This window comes from Brachycentrus maculatus, unplaced genomic scaffold (assembly GCF_059751285.1).
Source record: "Brachycentrus maculatus isolate JH-2025_06_01 unplaced genomic scaffold, ASM5975128v1 h1tg001559l, whole genome shotgun sequence".
In the NCBI taxonomy this organism is placed as follows: Eukaryota; Metazoa; Arthropoda; class Insecta; order Trichoptera; family Brachycentridae; genus Brachycentrus; species Brachycentrus maculatus.
In genome coordinates, this window is record NW_028282187.1 from 1328 (window position 1) to 21017 (window position 19690).

The window sequence follows — 19690 nt, forward strand, 5'->3', positions numbered from 1 at the left end:
AAGCCGAATCCCGCATCTGTATTATGTTTATTTTCAATAATTCCGAATGCAGTCTTAAGGCAAGCTGGTTGTCTGAGGTCACTGGCTGGCTGTCTGAGCCAAACTTGGTGAATTGAGATTACTTGATGAGCACATATTTGAAATTATAATGTCCAGTTTAACCCTGCTCTCAATATTAATTCAAACTTATTGAAGCCTCTTTTGTCAGTTATTAGTGGCCAATGAAGAAACTCTTATAAATCTCAAAATCTAGAAAGGAAGAACCCTTATAAAATGTGGTTCCTAAGGGTAAAACTTCCTCCAAGAAAAAATAAATCATGTCTTCTCTGCTCGACCTTCAAACAAACCAAAACATCGAAAGTAACAACAACAACAAAAGCCACGAGTACATAAAACAAGAGCAGCCCTTGGACACACACACTTTTGTGTACTAAGACTAGTAAGACGAACTCGAGTATGAATACTACCCCAATGCTGTTCAGAAAGGCAAGTATAACAATCTACAAGCCCAAGAGCTCACATAATAATAGCCTCCCTATTAATGTACAGACAACCTGATATAGAAATTGTGGCCTATGCGTAAATAATCGGTATCAAACTGCCAGAGTAAACGGCCCTGCTCTACATTGCGAAGTAAGGGCTCATGGCTGAGTTGCCGGACTAGTGGACATTCTACTAGAACCAGCAAGGAGATATCGTGTATGTCAATCAGCTCACCAAATAAAGATCAGAGGAGCATCCTCTAGACGAACAATACCGAAGAAAAGTTCTGAACGAAAGAATGAAGAAAATGGAAATATCGAACAAAACCAACGCTGCAATAAACAAACGAAATATTACAATCTAAAATAATTTACCCTCTGATAAGCTGAGAGGCAAACAAACTGATCTCCACATCAGCACAAGCATCGATACAACGACACAGATCAAGAATGGCAATATGAAAAATATGATAAGTTAGTTATCACAGGGCAAAATAAAAGCAAGCAAAAGCAAAACAAGCTTCATTTCGAACCCATTTCAGAACAAAGAGAGCAATGCGATAAAAATCGACAATGAATTCGACTCGCCCATCTCCAATTTGTTTGCTCGATCCAAAACATCGCACAACCTCTTAAAAAATAATAATTAAGACGAATCTAAACCTGCAACTTCTTCACTTTCGAAGAAACAGACACTAATACAACTAAAATAATACTCATAGCAATAATAGTCATAATAATAATAGCAATAAATTAGCAAGCAGTCGAAATCAATAAAGCCCTTCATTAAGGCAAAGAATAAATAGCAAAATATAGTAAACTCTAAATCCAAATAACGTTTCATAACAGAAGAGAAGCAGAAGGTTAACAGCAATGAAAGTGATAAGAAAATAAGGAGAAATTTGGTCGAACAAAAGAAAAAAGCCATAGAAGAATAAATCATTGCAAAAAATTAATAGAAAATTAAAGTCCTTGATGAATAACATATCTAAAAAATCAAACTATTAAGGTGCTTCGAGCGGTATCTGGCCGATGCCACTGCCGAGGACATTATCTAGCTGATCGAATACAAGGAAAATATTAATAACGGTCTCATTCACTCAACTAATGCTCATCAAAACAGTTATATTCTAAATAACCCTTACTTCTATAATTCATTGTTAACATTCAAAGAGCAAATAAGTCGCGCAAAGAAATAGAAATAAAGAAACATAATGAAAATGCATAGCAGTAAGCTGCACACACTTAAACAATAACTATAACATAGATAAAGCAGTTCCCATAACAACTCCATCGAAATCGATGGTTTATTCACATAGATTGCCAATGCCAGCAAGAGCTACGCAAAAAAGATGAAGATAAATACTAATGCTAATGAGGGTGTGCCTAAGTATGTTTGGCAGCTGTCTGAGAATATGGGGAATGCTTGCAATGTCTAGAATTAAATTAGGATATTGGAGTTGGAGCATGAAATCAGGGAAGGAGAGCAAAAAATAATATAGAAATTTATGAGGGATACTGCTACCATTGAGAAGAACTAGCAAGAATCAAGTTGGAAGAAACAACAAATTGCATATGAATAGTATGTTCGGATGGTCGAGAGAGCCACTGCCAGTGTCAATGCGAATACGCATGTTAATACGGATGCGAATGTGAACATGAATGGGAATGTGAATGTGAGCAACAAATAAAAATAAAAACTGTAAGTTTTAATCACAGAAGAGCGCAATGCGCAAGACAATATATACTCGTAGCTACAAGCATTGAAGCAGCAACTCTTCTAAATAAAAAAATCAGCAAACCAATACAACAAGCTGATGAAGGATGACATGCGTATTTCAGGTATAAATAGCCTCACTTAAGCCAGACATTAAAATGGTGAAATCAGCGATAGACAGCATCGACTAATGGATCTTTTACAGCAGCATTCAAATGCAAGCAGTGCAAGATCCAAATGATAAACAACCAGAGTGCATAATTATTTAAAATCTATATATCCAAAGATGAGAGATCCATTGACCGTATCTGCATTTCCATATCTCCATATCTGCATATATACATACCTACACCTATACGTACTTACATAATATGCATATACCTACACATATACATATACATACATACCAAGAATAAACACATCAATAAATTTAATAAAGTTAATATTTAACTTATTGCAGATAATTATATCAGCAAATAAAAAAGAATAGTTCAGATTTTTATCAGCATCATGCGATAGTCTCAACACAAATAGAAATAGAGAGTTAACCCGAAGGCTTAATGTTCGAACTATGTTGAACAGATGAGGAAAAATAATCAGGACATTCTGTACGATTAGTCTAATACGAATTGGTTTATGGATGAAGTTATGCAGTCGATCAGGAGTGTGGATAATATTATCATGGTTTCGAGGGATCTCATAGCTCAGTCTACTCACCCCAGCCATCAACAGCACCAACAACACCAACAACACCACCAACAACAGCATCAACAGCATCAACAGCATCAACAGCATCAATATCATCAATATCAATACCCTGATTACCAACAGGCCATGGGATATGAAGACACAAGAAAGAGTGACAGTATAAACTTCAATATTTCCTGCTCCATCACACTCTCTGGCAATAACACGCAGAGTGGTGACTTTTAGCTGTAGTTCACCAACAAGAAATGGAAGAACCCCACAATGAACTCTGTTTAGGAGGAGGAAAACATCAGTTCTCATGCTATTCCTGCGACCAAGACCCATATTTTTTCAGAGAAAAAAGGCCAACCGATCAAGAATATTCAAACCTAGCTTATCAGGTAGCCAGTCATACAATAGCCAACCATGGCTAGATAACCAACTATGGTTAGATAACCAACCATGGTTAGATAACCAATCATGGTCAGATAACCAACCATAGTCAGATAACAAACCATAGTCAGATAACCACTCATACAATAGCAACAAAAACAGATAAAGCTCGCATCATAGCATGCTTACCAACTTCAAGAGCCCATATAAAAAGAGGCATCCATAAAAAACACTGAACAATTAACAAACTAACTGAGCACATGCACTCGCAATGAGCTATAAAATATACTAATTCCCCACTCCGGCTATCGTAGGCCCCTCACTATATCAGTATCAGACTAAATGCTTATCAGCAGCTCGGGTACTCCAACCAAAATAAATCAGTCTCACCAACAATAGCACATTGCACAGATACTCAAATATGACAATATAAATGATGGCAGTTGCAGTCGATAAACTAGAACTCCTATGAGTTCGTGCTTAATTTATCCCATGAAAAGTAGCACAACGTCAAGGAGCAGTCCCAAGAAGAACTATCGAGATATCGGTAAGGCAGATAATCCATTCGGCAATGCAGATGGCTATCGTGGAACCAATGTGAGATACATTGATAAGTATATCAGTAAAGTCAATCATGACAATAGTACGGATAGTTGGCAACAAGTTAATCATAGCAAAAGTAAGTAATTGGATTGCTTCACTCCTAACAAGGCTGGCGGTCATGTCCGCGAATCTAAATCAAAATCCCCTCAATCCACTGCGCATAAATCCACAGTGATAAAATATCATACCTCAAAGTCCAAATCACCTGTCTCAAAGTCTGCATTTAGATCCCCTTTTGTGTCAAAATCCCCATCACCTTCTCGAGTCAATACAAGCAAATGGAATAAACCCTCCAAATTGAAATATAGCCACCCTTCCAAAACAATAAAACTGCCTGAATAACAATCGCTGAAACTGCAGAATCAACCCACGTAGCCCAGCTCACGAGAGTACTTTCTACAGAAAATGAAGGAACAATGTTACGTGAAAAGATTTTTGACGGATAAATAGATCGAGCAAATCCATCGATAATTTTGTCAACGCAAACTGCCCAAGTACAAATGGCAGTAGAAGATCATCTAAAAGATATTCAATAAGATCCATCAAGCCAATGATATTATTTGACGACTATAACTGCAATACAATACACACCATACATACAGGCTCGCACAGGCATAGCAAACATATATACAGCAAACATATATACAGCAAACATAATACAATTGTTTAATTGAGAGAAGTAAGCGATCATGAATACTAACATATCGAATCACGGATATTTCTTACTGAGTAAATTGTTTCGAGCTGCTTTCACCGCGCTATTGTCAGTTTTTTTAGGGTGGCTTCCATTATTGCTGAGGACGTTTCCCAAGTTTGCATCTCCGTTGAGTTGATTCCCATCGACCTTAGGATTGCCGGGAGGAGACTTCAGGCTATTTTCAGCAGTGGAGAGACTCTTACTACCGGCCTACTTCCATTCCGACTGATTGATCCAGAAATTGCTGAATATTGGCAATTACGAAGCAATACTCCCTCCCACAAACACACTTGAATTGTTATTAGCTTTCATGCTGGCTTGCTTATCGCCCTACGAGTAAATAGGGGGCAGTATGACTCTAGCATTCGGCCGATGTTTCCGAATCTGCTGGAGGAACAGAGTGGACAAATTAGCAAACCGAGCATTCCCACCCGTCAAAATGATATTATTATATAGCTATTTGCGGATAAGTTCTTTCATGCTGCTCCGATTGTCTTCAATGTCCATATTGCTACTCTTCAGTGTTTCGGCATACTCTAAGCCTAAGTATGATTAGATGTGAGTAGCAACCATGCTGCTTAATGATCGATACTCTGCGAGTTGTCGAATGTCAACATGCCCAGCAATTTAGTCTCTTTCCTTTATATATTTAGCGTAATACGAAGGGTAGTTGACGAAAGGGTCAGAAACTTATTCACGCAGAATCTTAATCACATTGCCATCTGGCAGTTAGTATGATATTTTAGAATGTTCCTCCTCCATCCTCTTATTGTGATTTGGAGGGTTGTTCAGCGTGGAAGCATTCATGTCGTATTCGCTAGGGAAATGATGTTTGATCTTCTCGAAGAGTAGTCCTTTATTGAATTAAATGAACGACGGATGATAAGGTTCGACTGCTGTCTCAATTGACAGTTTGAGTTTCTAGCTTAATTTTTATGTCTATATCAGCTACTTTATAATTTGGTTTGTGGTATTGCCGCCATATTCAACACTTGTGTGGTAGAGGACATAGGCATCCTGGATAATTGAGCATTTGGTAGAGTAATGGCCTGAATCCAGCACAACGCAGTTAGTGCGACCAACAGACATCGCAGAAAGTACAGGTTTTTTCATGAAACAGATATTGTTGATATTCAGCTATTCAAACATTATCTCACATATCTTCTCACGTTGCTTTGTAAGTTCGAGGGTGTTACTGTTGAAGACAGTGTTGATGTTAAAGGTTGCATTGGGTTGGTCTTATGCGATTAAGACAGAGAGTAATTATTTGCCCAGCTTTAGTTTTTACTCTAAGCAACATTCCACGAAGCACATGTACTTATCATAGTCAATTTTGCCAGATTGAATGTTTGGTTACGATTTGTATATGCTCGATATTTCCATATCTGTTCGTTACTCTTGCAGTTAGAGGTCGCCTACTACAAATTTCTACTCTCTCAGACTCTTATCATTCACGATGTAGGAATAGGTTGAGAGTTGGGGAGAGGATTCGCCTCCAATGCCGATATGGCTCCGATATCTCCCAATGTCTAATATGACATTGATATTTCTGGGTGGGTTCAGTGCGATCATCACTCACTCACTAACTCACTTAACTATCACTTAAAAATTATAATAGTCGCCACCATATAACCATATACACAGTGATTGATTAATTGTGTATGAAATATCAATCGCATTTAGTTACAATCCATGACATAAATAAATATCACATTTCCTTGCATTTCGCAAGTGCCTGTTCGGATTAAATGAAGGTGCTTCTGTTTTGTTTGATCCGATCGTTTTCTTACCCCCTTCTATAGACCCAGGGTCATTGGGTCAACGGTCATATTTTTATTCTTAAATCAGTATTTGTCTCGAATATTCTAAAAACTATAAATTAAAATTCTTTATATAATTTAAAAACAAAATTAAAATCAAATGATTCTAAATGGCATACGGAGGTCAATACGCTAACTTTTATTTGCTCGCCGTCATTCATTCGGAGTACTCCTTTTAGATTTTAAAAATTCTCAAGCTGACTATGATGTTCTGATTTCAGATATTTGCCAAGATGATCTTTCTGGGGTAATTTCCTAGGCGCTCGGCAAAAAGAATCTGACCCCTCTTTCATCAGATGAACAAGAGTTTTAAAAAATAAGAAATGGGATAGTTTTCGGACACCATAGCAGAGGAATAATCAGTCTTCCAACTCGCTTTAAAAACAAACAACCCATCTGGATTCATTATCTGGTTGATTCAGGTTCACCATATACATTCTTATCGATTGAATCTGTTAAATCTTTGATAGATTCAAAGAACATTTAAATGCATAAGATGTTTGCCCTGAAGATAAATGGGCTGGATTCAGTAGTGGGAATTTCAAAAGCCCATTTTTCAGACATTAATCTTCTTGGTATGGACTACCTAAGGAACCAAAAATATTTCATAGACGGAAAAGAGAAAGTTATTTCAATCGATTTTGATGACGAACAGTGATAGCATACAAATATAATTCTGAAAGATTTATCGAGCTTGATTATCAAGCTCTAAAATTATTATCAATAAAAAGCTGATGGTACCAGTCATGCAGCTTCGTTTAGTAAATGGATTCTGCAGATGTTTAGCCCTAACCATCAGAACAATATGATAGAGAAATAACACAGTGTTGAGCCCAATAATTTGTAAGCATTGCCAAACATCAAATCTCACATAGAAACACTCTGATAAAGTCAGCCCAATATCTTTGCATTTGTTCTCATAATTAAAAACAACCAAAAACAGGATCAAAATTAATTTTGTATAAAATATCAATCGCATTTAGTTACAATCCATGACATAAATAAATATCACATTTCCTTGCATTTCGCAAGTGCCTGTTCGGATTAAATGAAGGTGCTTCTGTTTTGTTTGATCCGATCGTTTTCTTACTTAATTTCTTAAATTTCCATTTATAAAGGCTTATTTAAGGTTTCAGGCAAAAAAAATAGAATTATAACCACCATTAAGCTGCATAAAGCCAAATAAATCATCGGGCTTATTGATAGACTAATGAGAATCCCGAGTATAATCGAAGATGTGCTCGAGCCTATTGCACCTGCCGCCGATCCAAGCCCAAAACCCATCGCTCTTGCCCTTGCGGGAAAAAGCTCGGTTGCGAACAGAATGAACAAAGAGAAGTAAAAGGAAGTTGCAAATCTCGAGATAAAGATACAGACAATCTCAATGATACTCTCAATGCACACACCGTCGCAATCTTTTGGCTTCTCCAAAAATATCAGAACTCCGTAAAAGAATGCCACAATAGAAAAGCATATGGCTCCTGTTTTCTTCCTCTCTAATTTTTCCACATAGAGATATGCAAAGGGATAAGCAATCAGCTACGAACTGCCAATGATAGTCTGATTCACAAAAAGGTTCAGGCCTAAGGACTAGGCGATAAATACTGGCCCTATGTATGCTGTTGCAATCAAAAAGAACAAAATTAGAATCCCTATCGATTTACCTCGCAATGAAGTAAAACGAAATAAGTCAAATGGGCTGACTCCTTTATTGAATTTGTTATCTTCTACTTATTCCAGTAATACGTTTTAGATATCCTATTGTGATAGAATTTATTTTATGTTTTTGTTGATGTAGCCGATACGATTGAGAGATTTTAAAGATGCTTAGATACCCTTTCTGAGAACAAACTTTGGTGTTTCTTACATGTAAAACAAAAAGAGCAGTTATAGTATGATCGACGGAATAAGGACGAAAGCAATATTAATTATGCGCCAGTCCTCAATCACATAGTAGGCAATCGGCACAAATACGCTCCCAAAGCCAAATGCTATTTCTAGCGCAATAGAATACTTTTGTCTGATATCAAACTCTGCAACTTCTCCTAAAGTGGCCATTGAAGCTCTTACAGCAGATTCACTTCCCGCCCCCGCTAAAAAGAGTCCAATTAACGCCATTTCGATATTCACATTGGCGCACAGAATCAAAACACCAACTGTGTTCGTAGTCCACGCCATCACTATGCCTGTCTTCCTCCCGTAATTATCAGTGAAATACATGAAAAAAAGGTAGCCACAAAATACTCCGAAAAAGAACACAGTTTGCATCAAGCTAACAGTAAAGGACTCTTCACACAGGTAGGGGCCATACGCAGTCGAAAGTGAATTAATTTTGGGGTTATCTTCAATGAATTTTTACCTGACTTACAGATTTGTAATTTCGCAGACGTAATCAGCACATGGATTGCCGATTAGTCCATTAGGTTCGCATTAGATTGCAGGATTCAGAAATAAGAAAACAGTTTGCATGATAAGGATCGAAGCTACAAACCAATTAAATGCAAATAGAAAGAATAAATTCCTTTGGTAGTGGCCTGCTGATCCGACTTTCTCTATTAATTCGAAGTAAGTCTTGGGAAGTTGATTGGCCTAGGATTCCAAGCCGTCATTTTCTTTGCTTGCCATGCGAAATTTAATGTTCGGTAAATAAATAATGATCCGAAATTTATAATAAATATTTACTCATATAGTCCATAACATATATCAATATTTTGATAGAATAGCCCATCACATATACCCATATTTGATAGAATAACCCACAAAATATATCTTTTCCATCAATCCCAATCAATGTTTCAGCCATCATAGCCAGAGCTGTATTAAAGAAAAGAACATTATTACACAGACTAGATGCATCTTCAGATCCCAATCTAAATAGTTTGATTAATTACTGTTCTGTATTTTTGGGGAGCCTAGATAATTGCAATAGGAGTGTAAGATTATTGAGGGCACGATGCTGTTAAAGTATTGCAGAAAGTAGCTGCTGTATAAAGCCATAATGAATGTGATCACTAAATGCATTACTATTCTGCCCGGTTTTAGAGGTTTGTGTTTGAGGTATTTGCGAAGGGGACGATGCAGGTGTGCTGATTTATAATCATAAATACAGATGGAAAAGATTAAGGATAAATAAATATAGGAGATATGTCCCCCACTTGCCCTATAAAAACACAGATCGGAATAAGATTTCCTACAGTAGAGGAGCCTATATAACTTAATGCTTACAAATATTAATGTTCGGACCCAGCTTCGTTCAGTAAATGGATTCTGCAGATGTTTAGCCCTAACCATCAGAACAATATGATAGAGAAATAACACAGTGTTGAGCCCAATAATTTGCAAGCATTGCCAAACATCAATTCTCACGTAGAAACACTCCGATAAAGTCAGCCCAATATCTTTGCATTTGTTCTCATAATTAAAAACAACCAAAAACAGGGTCAACACACTGACAAACAAATTCGAGAGAGCTATTTCAATTCTTTAGGCCATAGATTTAGAGTACCTGCATTCCCATATTTGTACTTCGGCATAACTTCTCGACTATATACACTGAAGATAAATAGCAAAGCTTGGAACACAGGCATCAGGTAGTCCTCATAAGATAGATCGGTTGGTGAAGATATTTTGGCTTGTTCCATTTTATTTATTATTTACTTGGATGTTTGATTCTTTGGATATTGGTTGTTATTTAATAATCTATTATAATTAATAGTTTGCGATGGATGCTCTGGCTATTGTCGCTAGAATGTTTGCCACATGCCTCGCTCGCAAGGGAGCATGGAAGTTTATATCATAAGTATAAACGAAACTAAAACCAAAACCAAAACCAAAACCACAAACAAAACCCAAACAAGAATAAAGCCGTTGCATGTAAGAATGGCTAAAATAATCGCATGAAGAACCAGCAGGATAATCAATTTAACCCTAATGTCAATCAGGCATAGTTCAAGGATAATCGATCGAATCAGTTAACGTACAATCCATATAATTAAATTGCAAACAAAAATATTGGGAAATGATGATCAGATTATTGTTTGGTTACCATATTACATATTATATTATGTTTATGATTTCAGTTAAATAGGTCTCAGCATCTTAAATTATGTATAAATACATAGAATCTTCGAATAAATTAATAAAATTAACACAAAATGTTTGCAGTTGCAAAAAAGCTAGCAATATGCATCTGCCTCAGGAAAATGTAAAAAGATGCTAAATTAAAAGAACAAAAGAAGAATGAAGCCAAAAATAAAAGCAAGACTAACCAAAATACTAACAAACCGTCTTCCAAATCAAACGATAAACTCAAATCTAAAAGCACGCCCACTCTTGTAAAACCTAAGCCGCAATCTAATACCCAGATGAATGATGTTATATGATTCATATATCACCTTAGCTTTCAACTACGGATACTCTACTGAGTATCCTTATAAATCTCGCTATCTTGCATGAGGAGAGATGTATATATATGCATAAATGTGCATAAACGAATATCAAAAAGAAGCATATAATTCGAAACGATATCGGACGTTTCATAATATATTAATTTAAATCTATGATAAGATAAGGATCAGATCTTTTTGGCGATGGCTTATTCATAAGTGAGAGAAGTTTGTTTTTCTGGTTGGTATTCTATGATGAATTAAACGTGTACTTTCTGCAGGCTAGCGCTTGTTGTGTTTTATGGGCTCTCTGCTTGGTTTTTAGAATGTGCTCAATTTGCCTGAGTTGCTCCAGAATTAATTCTATGCTGTTAAGCAGTTGCTTACCGATGTTTGCTCGTGTTGCTTTTGTATGAATTTATTAACTGCGAGGTTGGTTGTGAGGAATGATTGTTATTGGGTGGGGTAGGCATTTTTGGAGACTTCGGCAAATGTGCCACCGAATTTATTCTAGCTATTCTTGCCTGGGATGTAGCCCATATATCCTGGGACTTGGGCTCTTTGGTTGGTAAGTGACATTCGAAACACCAAACAATAAATGTAACTACTCTATTAATTACTATTAAGGAATGAACTTTTATTATTTATTATTTATTATTATTATGACAATTACAATTATTATTCTCAATCGAAGAAATCCATAAATAGAACCCAAAATATATAACAATGATGTTAATATTAAAATAATTAAAATAATAAATCTGTCCCCAAATGAGCTAATAATCATAGGCATTCTCAGAGTCAGCAATCAACAGCATATAATAAAAATAAGGGATCAGATACAGTCAAACTCGCTTAAAACGTACAACATGTTAATACAATAGTAATATAGCTAGCATTAGATGCCCTGAAATAAAGAAACAAGCAATTCATGTAGAAATACTAACGCACTCCCATTTGGAATCATCTAACTTCAGGGCTGATTGCTCATGGAGAGAGGAACCTATCATTGAAGAATATTGTTGATTTCAAGATCTGTCTCAGTGACAAGAAAGATGAGAGTTATTTCAACCCGTATTAGAGCAAAAAGCCGATTATCATGTGCTACAACAAGATCAACTCTCAAGAGAAGTTCAATAGATTGCTATCCTACAATGTATTTCCAGGTTAACCAAGATGGTCCTGTTCTATGACATGAAGACCAAAGGATCTCAGAAGCTGAACTGGAATAAGCTTGATGACACTATCTATGCCACCATTCGTGCATTGCATCTTTCTGGAATTTGTGCCAAAAGTAATGCATGTCCTATGTAACAGATGACTCAAGCTGCATCAACAAAGAGCTGAATGAAAGGGTGAGGAGTAAAGAGAGATTCAAAGGAGTTGACATCCCGGAAAAGTAGTATCAGCTGCTGTATGACAATGCGATTTCTGATTCATCCCCAATCAGCCAAGTTATCTTTCATAACACAAAGCCAAATAATTCTCCAAAAAGCGAGGTCTCAATTTGATCATATTTAATTAATGTTGGACAGTCAAAAGAACAAACATAAATCACGGGTGTGGGTTTATTATCTTATTTATATCTTCTTTCAATAGTTTATTCATATGTTTTTTGTAGTGGGCTCTTTTGGCTATTCTTTCGAGTTCTTTTATTGATTGATTGATATCTTTGTCGATTTGTTACTTTTCGATATGAATTTTAGCAATAGCTACTTCCTCGCTTTGAGACTCGATGAATCGGCAATATTAGGTGTGATAATCCTCAAGGATTTTAATATGAGAATTTTTAGTCGATTCGAATATACGCCACTGTTGGCTCTTGCTATCATTTGGAGATGCACTTGATACTTCAAACATTCTTTATGCGCGCATTCAATTATATGTATTTATGTATATTATGATAGCAGCAATAGCCTTCAGCATTTAAATAAACTCTAAGCATCTGAATAATAAAGCAATCGAAATAAAACAAAAATCGTAAAACAATCAACGAGATGGCCCATGAGGCTTGATTATTTCAATGATATCCTCAGCAATGAGCCCAATCTTAAACTTCTTGACTTAGTCATGTATATGCTACATATCTATGCTGTTGTTATGAATTAGCTGGCTTATAATGGTCTTGTTGAGTTCCTGTTTGGATTTTCTTAATTATTTGGTCTACTCGAGATATACTTATAGATCTCGAGCTTTTTTAATTAGCTCGTTTTTGTTCATTTTTGTTGTGCTAGTTTAAAATGTATTCATTATTATCATCACTACTTGGAAGATTAATTATTTTTAATAGTATTTGTCATATTTGCCTGGTTCTCAGGCTGCTTTGGCTTATGAATATTTAGTAGGGAGTGTGGCACTTTCATATTAAGTTGGCTAATTAAATCAACACAAATTCATAGATTAGTTTGATCATATCATGCATAATTCATAAATGAGATGAACATTATAAATAGCACTGCAAAAATATTAATATTTAGCTTATAATTAATAGAATTCATAGAATTCTCTCTTAGCAACCTCATATAGATTCATAATGCATTACGGATTCCTCACCCGAATACTTTCAATAGCTATTTTACTGACTTCTCAACTAATCCTTTGCATTTTAGAGCATCGATTCTCCTTGGAATATCTCAGTCACATACAGTTTCAGCTTGAGTTTAAATACCTAGTCAGATCAAATATGGATTGCAAACTATAAGTCTCAAAAGTATCTCAATCCACCGAATAAATAATATACTCCAAAGACTGCAATTAGCTCTTAATGACAAACTTGCTCATTAAGTAACAACTTTAGGAGCCATATCAAAAGAAAATAAAAGTATCTAACTTCTAACTCGAAACTATTGATTTTAAAATGGTGTTCAGCACTGCAAATATGAGTGCTGAACTAATGTCAATGCATTTGAATAGTATCATAATCAAGGAATAAATTGAATTGGAATCTATTCAGGGTCTGATTCTCAACAAAGAAGATATATTTGAGTATGTGCTGCCATTCACATTGATGGACCCGAAGATTCCTCAGCTCATTGTGGAAGAGAATTAGCTGACGATCAAGAGGGTCAATCACACAGAGGAGCCATTTATTGAAACCTATTGGAATTAGTATGAGCGAGATTCGATAATATTGACCTGGCTGCCTTATTTTAGCAACTGCCAGTATGAAAGCTCATTGCGTGTCATGCTCAGCGATATTCTGTTTCCTAAATATTCTAATGCCGAAAAATAGCTGCAATGCACAGACACATGGGATTTGCTGGGGAGGCATAAACAATGCCCTGATAAATTCATCTCGATGGTCTGCACATTGGAGAAATCCACATTATCATAAAATAAGAGATAGTGGTATGAAAACGAACTGAAGATACCAATGTATTTCCTCAGATAAGAAATCACTCGATAAACATTCAAATAGTATTTATAAAATATCGACAAACTGCAATAGCTCACCAATCTTTATTACGAATGGCTCGTGCCTCTTGAGTATGACATCGAGTATTAGTACGATAAAATTCCAAACCATTTTTCACTTTCTTTTCGTATGAATAGACAAAATTAGAATGGTGCGATTTTGTAGCGAGCAGTCATGAAATCATCGTATAAATAATTTCTATTTCAATAGTAGAACAGCAACAATCTTTATAGTCCTTTACTTAAGCTGGAAATTACAGTCTCATACTCTGGAACACTGTAGTCATTTTATAAGTTTAATCTGGAGAGCTATTGGTACATACTTTTTGGGCTGTCATTGCTATTTATCGGCAGTAAATTCAGGAGAGCGATTGTGAAAGCATTGAAACTGAAGCCATGGGGGTCAATACGATTGGTGATGTTTCCAGTTCTCAAAGGCTTTATCTTTGCCTATACAACTGTTGTTAGTTTCTTGCTGATCATATACTTTATGGCCGAGTCCACCAACTTTGATACTATCTCCACTAGTTTTGATGGCGATGGTGATTTAAGCGCCAACTCCAAGAATTATGAGGCCAGAATGGCATTCACCCTGTTGCTGATGGGTTTCTTCATTTTAAGCGCTGGATTGAGACAAGCTTTCAAAATCCCTTCGATGTAGGACACCAAAATTATTCTTGAAGACGATTAAAAAAGTAAAGAAACCATCTACAAACAGGAAGGGATCACAAAAATAAAAACCCTCACCATGATCGACATTTACAACGAGTAAGACTAATAAAATCAAAACCAATAAGAAAAACGAGCATTTCTTATAAAGAACATGAACAGTCATGCGAAACGTAACCTATTGTCAGTTTTTGCATTTTCATTTGGGATGTATGCCTCCTACTTTTTCATCGTGAGCAAAAACACCTATGAATCAGCCACGTATTTTCTGCTGGTCATGCCTATACTCCAGAAAATACTAGTGATTCTCTGCCGACATTACTTAATCAGGTAGATGTTGTACTTGTACCCGATTTGCATTGCTTTTGGCACGCTGGATCATATATACTTGTACTATAACTATCATTTAGGTGAACTGCTATTGCTTTTTGGTTTGAAGCTAGTGTCTGTACACATAATCTCGATGGGCTTATAAATATTGTTTGAGTATTGGGCATACCGAGTGCATCATTATATGTAGCAGTGTTAGAAACTGAACCAAATAACTTGCAGTTATCGAGTCTTCATGCATTTCAGGGAGAATATCGAGGAAATAGTGAACTAATCCAGATACTAAAAGGCTTTGTTCTACACTGGGATATTAATTTTGCCCATAATCGAATGCTTATCGAGAGTATTCTTGTTTACTCTCTTGCTTCTCACTGTTCATGATAATTAGATTTGTAGGGATTTCCAATATAACAGACAATCGTTTGTGAACAGGGGCATTATTATGGGGTTTTGCTTGTTTCCAATCGAGTATTTGATGTTTCAACTCGGAGTCTAGTTCTTTGAAACAAAGATGAAGGCTGGAGTCACTAAACTGCTCTAGTTCCAAGCATTCAAATTTAACAATCGGAAGACAAGCTGGATCAACGATCAATTCTCACAAAACAAGAACATAATACACTTCTATAAGGAGTATGAAAAGTTCTCGATGTCTTCGCAGCTCTACATGATGGTCTTCCAGATTGTGTTTGCTCTGTGCATCATAATGATTGCCATTAAGGTGTTCTTTAACACTCACAGTGTGATTTACGATGATCCCGCATTGTTGATCATACTTGTGATTGTGTCCACGATTGGGTATGTCTGTTCGATTTTATTGAACTTCTTGTCGATTAAGTTCAAGTTGTATGCATGCAAAGAAGCTTCGAAGATGAGAGCCAAGCTCGAAACTATTTAAAGAATCTTGCGGAAGAATGATTATAGCGAATACCTTGAAATAGAGACAGTCAAAGATTATTTTTTAATCTATTGCAAAAACTGGATAATTTTGAATTTTTCAAAGATTTTCGATTCCACGGACTTCCAAGAAAACAATTTCGAGCTCTTGAAAAAGTATAAATTCTACAAAAACTTACTGAAGAAAAAACAAATAAAACGAAAGAAAATGCTGATGGAAGAGTAAAAAATGTAACACAAAAGTGAAATTAACCATCTCAAACTTACGAAGAAGAACAATCTGCAGAAAGAGTCAGGGACTTACAAAAAGAACTTGAAGAAGTAAAAAGATAGGATGCTCGCCAAAAAGAATAAATAAACAAAGAATATTTCCATACAGGAATCGTCCTAAAATGTCAAAAATGCTGAAATTTCTGTTCATGATGTCACAGAAGGAAACCCCTCGGAAATGAAAGATAAATCTGTGAAGGAAACAAGCGAGGCCTATACACATCGAAGGAGCTCGATAACTTTGGGCCTTGATTGGAACGATAAAAATATAATCAAATGGCAGCATAAAGATTTTGAATAGCTTGCCAAGCCCACAATTTATTTTTGGTACTACTTAGCGAAGCAGTTTGTAATGCTCAAAAGAATGGTTTCACATGTAATAGATGAAAAAAAGAAATCTGCCTGTGAATTGTGTTCAATGAATATCGAGTTGGAAGCAATAGAGAAGACATAATTCCATGAAATTGTGAACTAGTACCGTATTTTGAATGTGGGAAGATGCTTCGTCTAAAAGCATTTTGTCGATTTCTATCGGTTCAAGCAGTAATATATCACTGTTTGTTTCGAATGCAAATAAAAAAATCTGCATTTAGAGAAAAAGAAAATAGAACTTTCAGGAGGGCCTGCCATTATCATGAGGAAATGGCTGCTCACGGCTCGAAGTCATCTCCTTCATCGCAAATCAAAGCAAGAGCTTGAAAAAGTGCAAAGCATATCCTTATCGAAATAAACTAACATCTGAAACATCTTGTGAATTTACTCATCGACTTGTTCAATTTATATGATTAGGCAATTCATATACAATTTACTCTATAGCAGTTCAAATAATATGCCAAATTATGAACGATCATAAAAATGTAAACTAGTAGTTTGTAGAAAAATGTATCATAAAAAGGCTTTAGTTTTTAATTGATTATATTGCATAAGGTTTTAACGATAGTTTATGTATATTATAAATATTGAAAATTTATTTATTTTTTGAATGTATGAGCGCATACATACGTAAATTACAGTATTTCATCATTTTTTCTTTTTTCGAATGTCAACAGGAACTAATACTTTTTTATCTTATTTCTTTAATTGACTCTTTGCTTTCTTTTTATAGATTTGAATAACATCTTCATCTTCGAGGATATGGCTCAATCCCACTTTTTGAGGCACAAACTTACAACTGCTTCCCCTAAGTTAGAATAAATCGATACCAAACTTTGCCAAAGTTAATTTACTTGGGTAAATCTTTGTGAATTTGCTCACAGACAGACTTGACTGAACAACCATTACGATCGTTTGTAAGCACAATAGGGTCACTAAAATCAGGAGGTTGGTTTGGTTTCTTTGTATATACCCGAACCAAATCGAGCATTTCCCAAATCTTCTCAAGCATACCATCAAAATTTAACTTCATGTTGCAGCTAATTACGACAGAGTTGGGCTGTTCGGCGAGCATGTTTACTTCTTACAATGAGATCATATCAATTTTATTATAACAGTAGAGGCATTTCACATACTTTCTGTTGCCTTAGATAGTATCGATTAAGTCATCGATGGTGCTGTTATCATGGATTAGCACATCGCAGTTGTGCATTTTATACTCGGAAAGAATGTTCTTTACTACTTTTTAATCCAAGTATGACAGTGTTTTTGTGGAGTTGAGCTTGACACCTCCGAATTTAGTTGGAGTAATTTGTATTTTAGGGGGCTCTCTATTTAAGCGAATCCCAACTTTTTCAAGTTCTCTACTAATCTTTACCTTGTGTTATTCTGCTTTACTTGCATCGAGAACCATTAAAACTAAATCAGAGTTCTTTGCTACTGCTATCACTTGTTTTCCTCTTCCTTTTCCATCTGCGGCTCCTTCGATGATACCCGGTAAATCCAAAAGTTGAATTTTTGCATCATTGTAGTTTATCACGCCAGGAATGCAAGTTAGAGTTGTGAACTAATATGCTGCAGACAGCGATTATGTGTCAGTAACTGAGCTTAACAAAGTAGACTTTCCGACTGAGGGGAAGCCGATCATACAAACACGGGCATTACCAAAACGACTGACTTCAAATCCTTATCCTTTCCCTCCTTTGGCTCCGGGGTCCAATAATTGTGTTCGATACTTGGCGAGTTTGGCCTTCAATTGCCCGATATGATATTAGGTTGCCTTATTCTTTTGAGTCCTTGCAATTTCCTCTTCTATTTCTCTAACTTTGTCTCCTATTCCCATTTCCCACTAAAAATATTATCATTTTATATTCATTAAATCAATTTGAATATAAATAATAGCCTATAAATTCACATCAAACTTTCATCAGTGACTTTTGAAGTAAGGGGTAGAATGTTGCGAAGAGAATTCCAATGCATAGTATAATTGCAATCCTAAGTGCTTTGAATTTCGATTTTAGTTATTTTTGTCGCATAAAAAAGATGTTTTCGACGATAAACTTGAACACGATAATTATGAAATTCTTTATTTTGTTTAATAACTTTTTGATGCTGCTTGCGGTACCTTCTTCGATGTGTTTGATAAAATCTTTGTTAATGAAATTCGTACTTTTGAAGGAATTATAAAATAGCGATAGGCCTTCGTAATTCTGGTTGAGGGAATGTGCTATTTGGCAAAGTGAGTTGATTAAGTATGAAAAGCTTTCAAGGGCCATCATTGTTTGGAAAAGCATTCCTTTTTGGTCTTGTTCTCCTCGGCCATACATTCCCATGCCTCCCATTCCCATTCCCCCCATACCCATGCCTCCATACATGCCTCCATAGCTACTCATTCCTCCATAACCCCCATAACCTCCTCCATAACCTCCTCCATAGCCTCCATACGAGCTGCCATAACCTCCTCCATAAGGACTACTATAACCTCCTCCGAAGCCACTGCCATATGAATTTCCAGCTAGGCCACTTCGTGCGTTATTCATATTGTTGTCATTTAATGTTGAGTTATTCTGTTCAGAATTGAGAGGAGAATTTTCAGTACCGGGCACTAGTTTAGGGACTTCCTCTTTCATGGTCGGATTGCTTTGAATGATTTATGATATATTTTCGACTGGCTCTAATATAAGTAAATACAATGATACTTTTCCGAGTTTCCCAAGGCTTTGGTGGCATCCGATTCTGCTGATAAATAGGATAATATTATCATCAATGATGTCATTTATAAAATAAACATAAAATAAACAGAACAAGTCCAAAGAAACCATACAAAACCATCACTAATAAACTAAACCTAGCAACAACAGCTGTCAATATTGCATGGTGCTTGAATTCTAAGTTATTTTTATAATAATTATTATAATAAAGTAATAGAAACTTTCAAATGAGCTACGAAAAGCCAT

The 19690-nt window shown here is 35.8% G+C and overlaps 1 pseudogene; it reads right to left on the reverse strand.

The window, feature by feature from the left end:
* Nucleotides 1-17517: 17517 nt before the first annotated feature.
* On the reverse strand, nucleotides 17518-18576 carry LOC148298825 (uncharacterized; annotated as a pseudogene).
* Between the last annotated feature and the right edge of the window lie 1114 nt (nucleotides 18577-19690).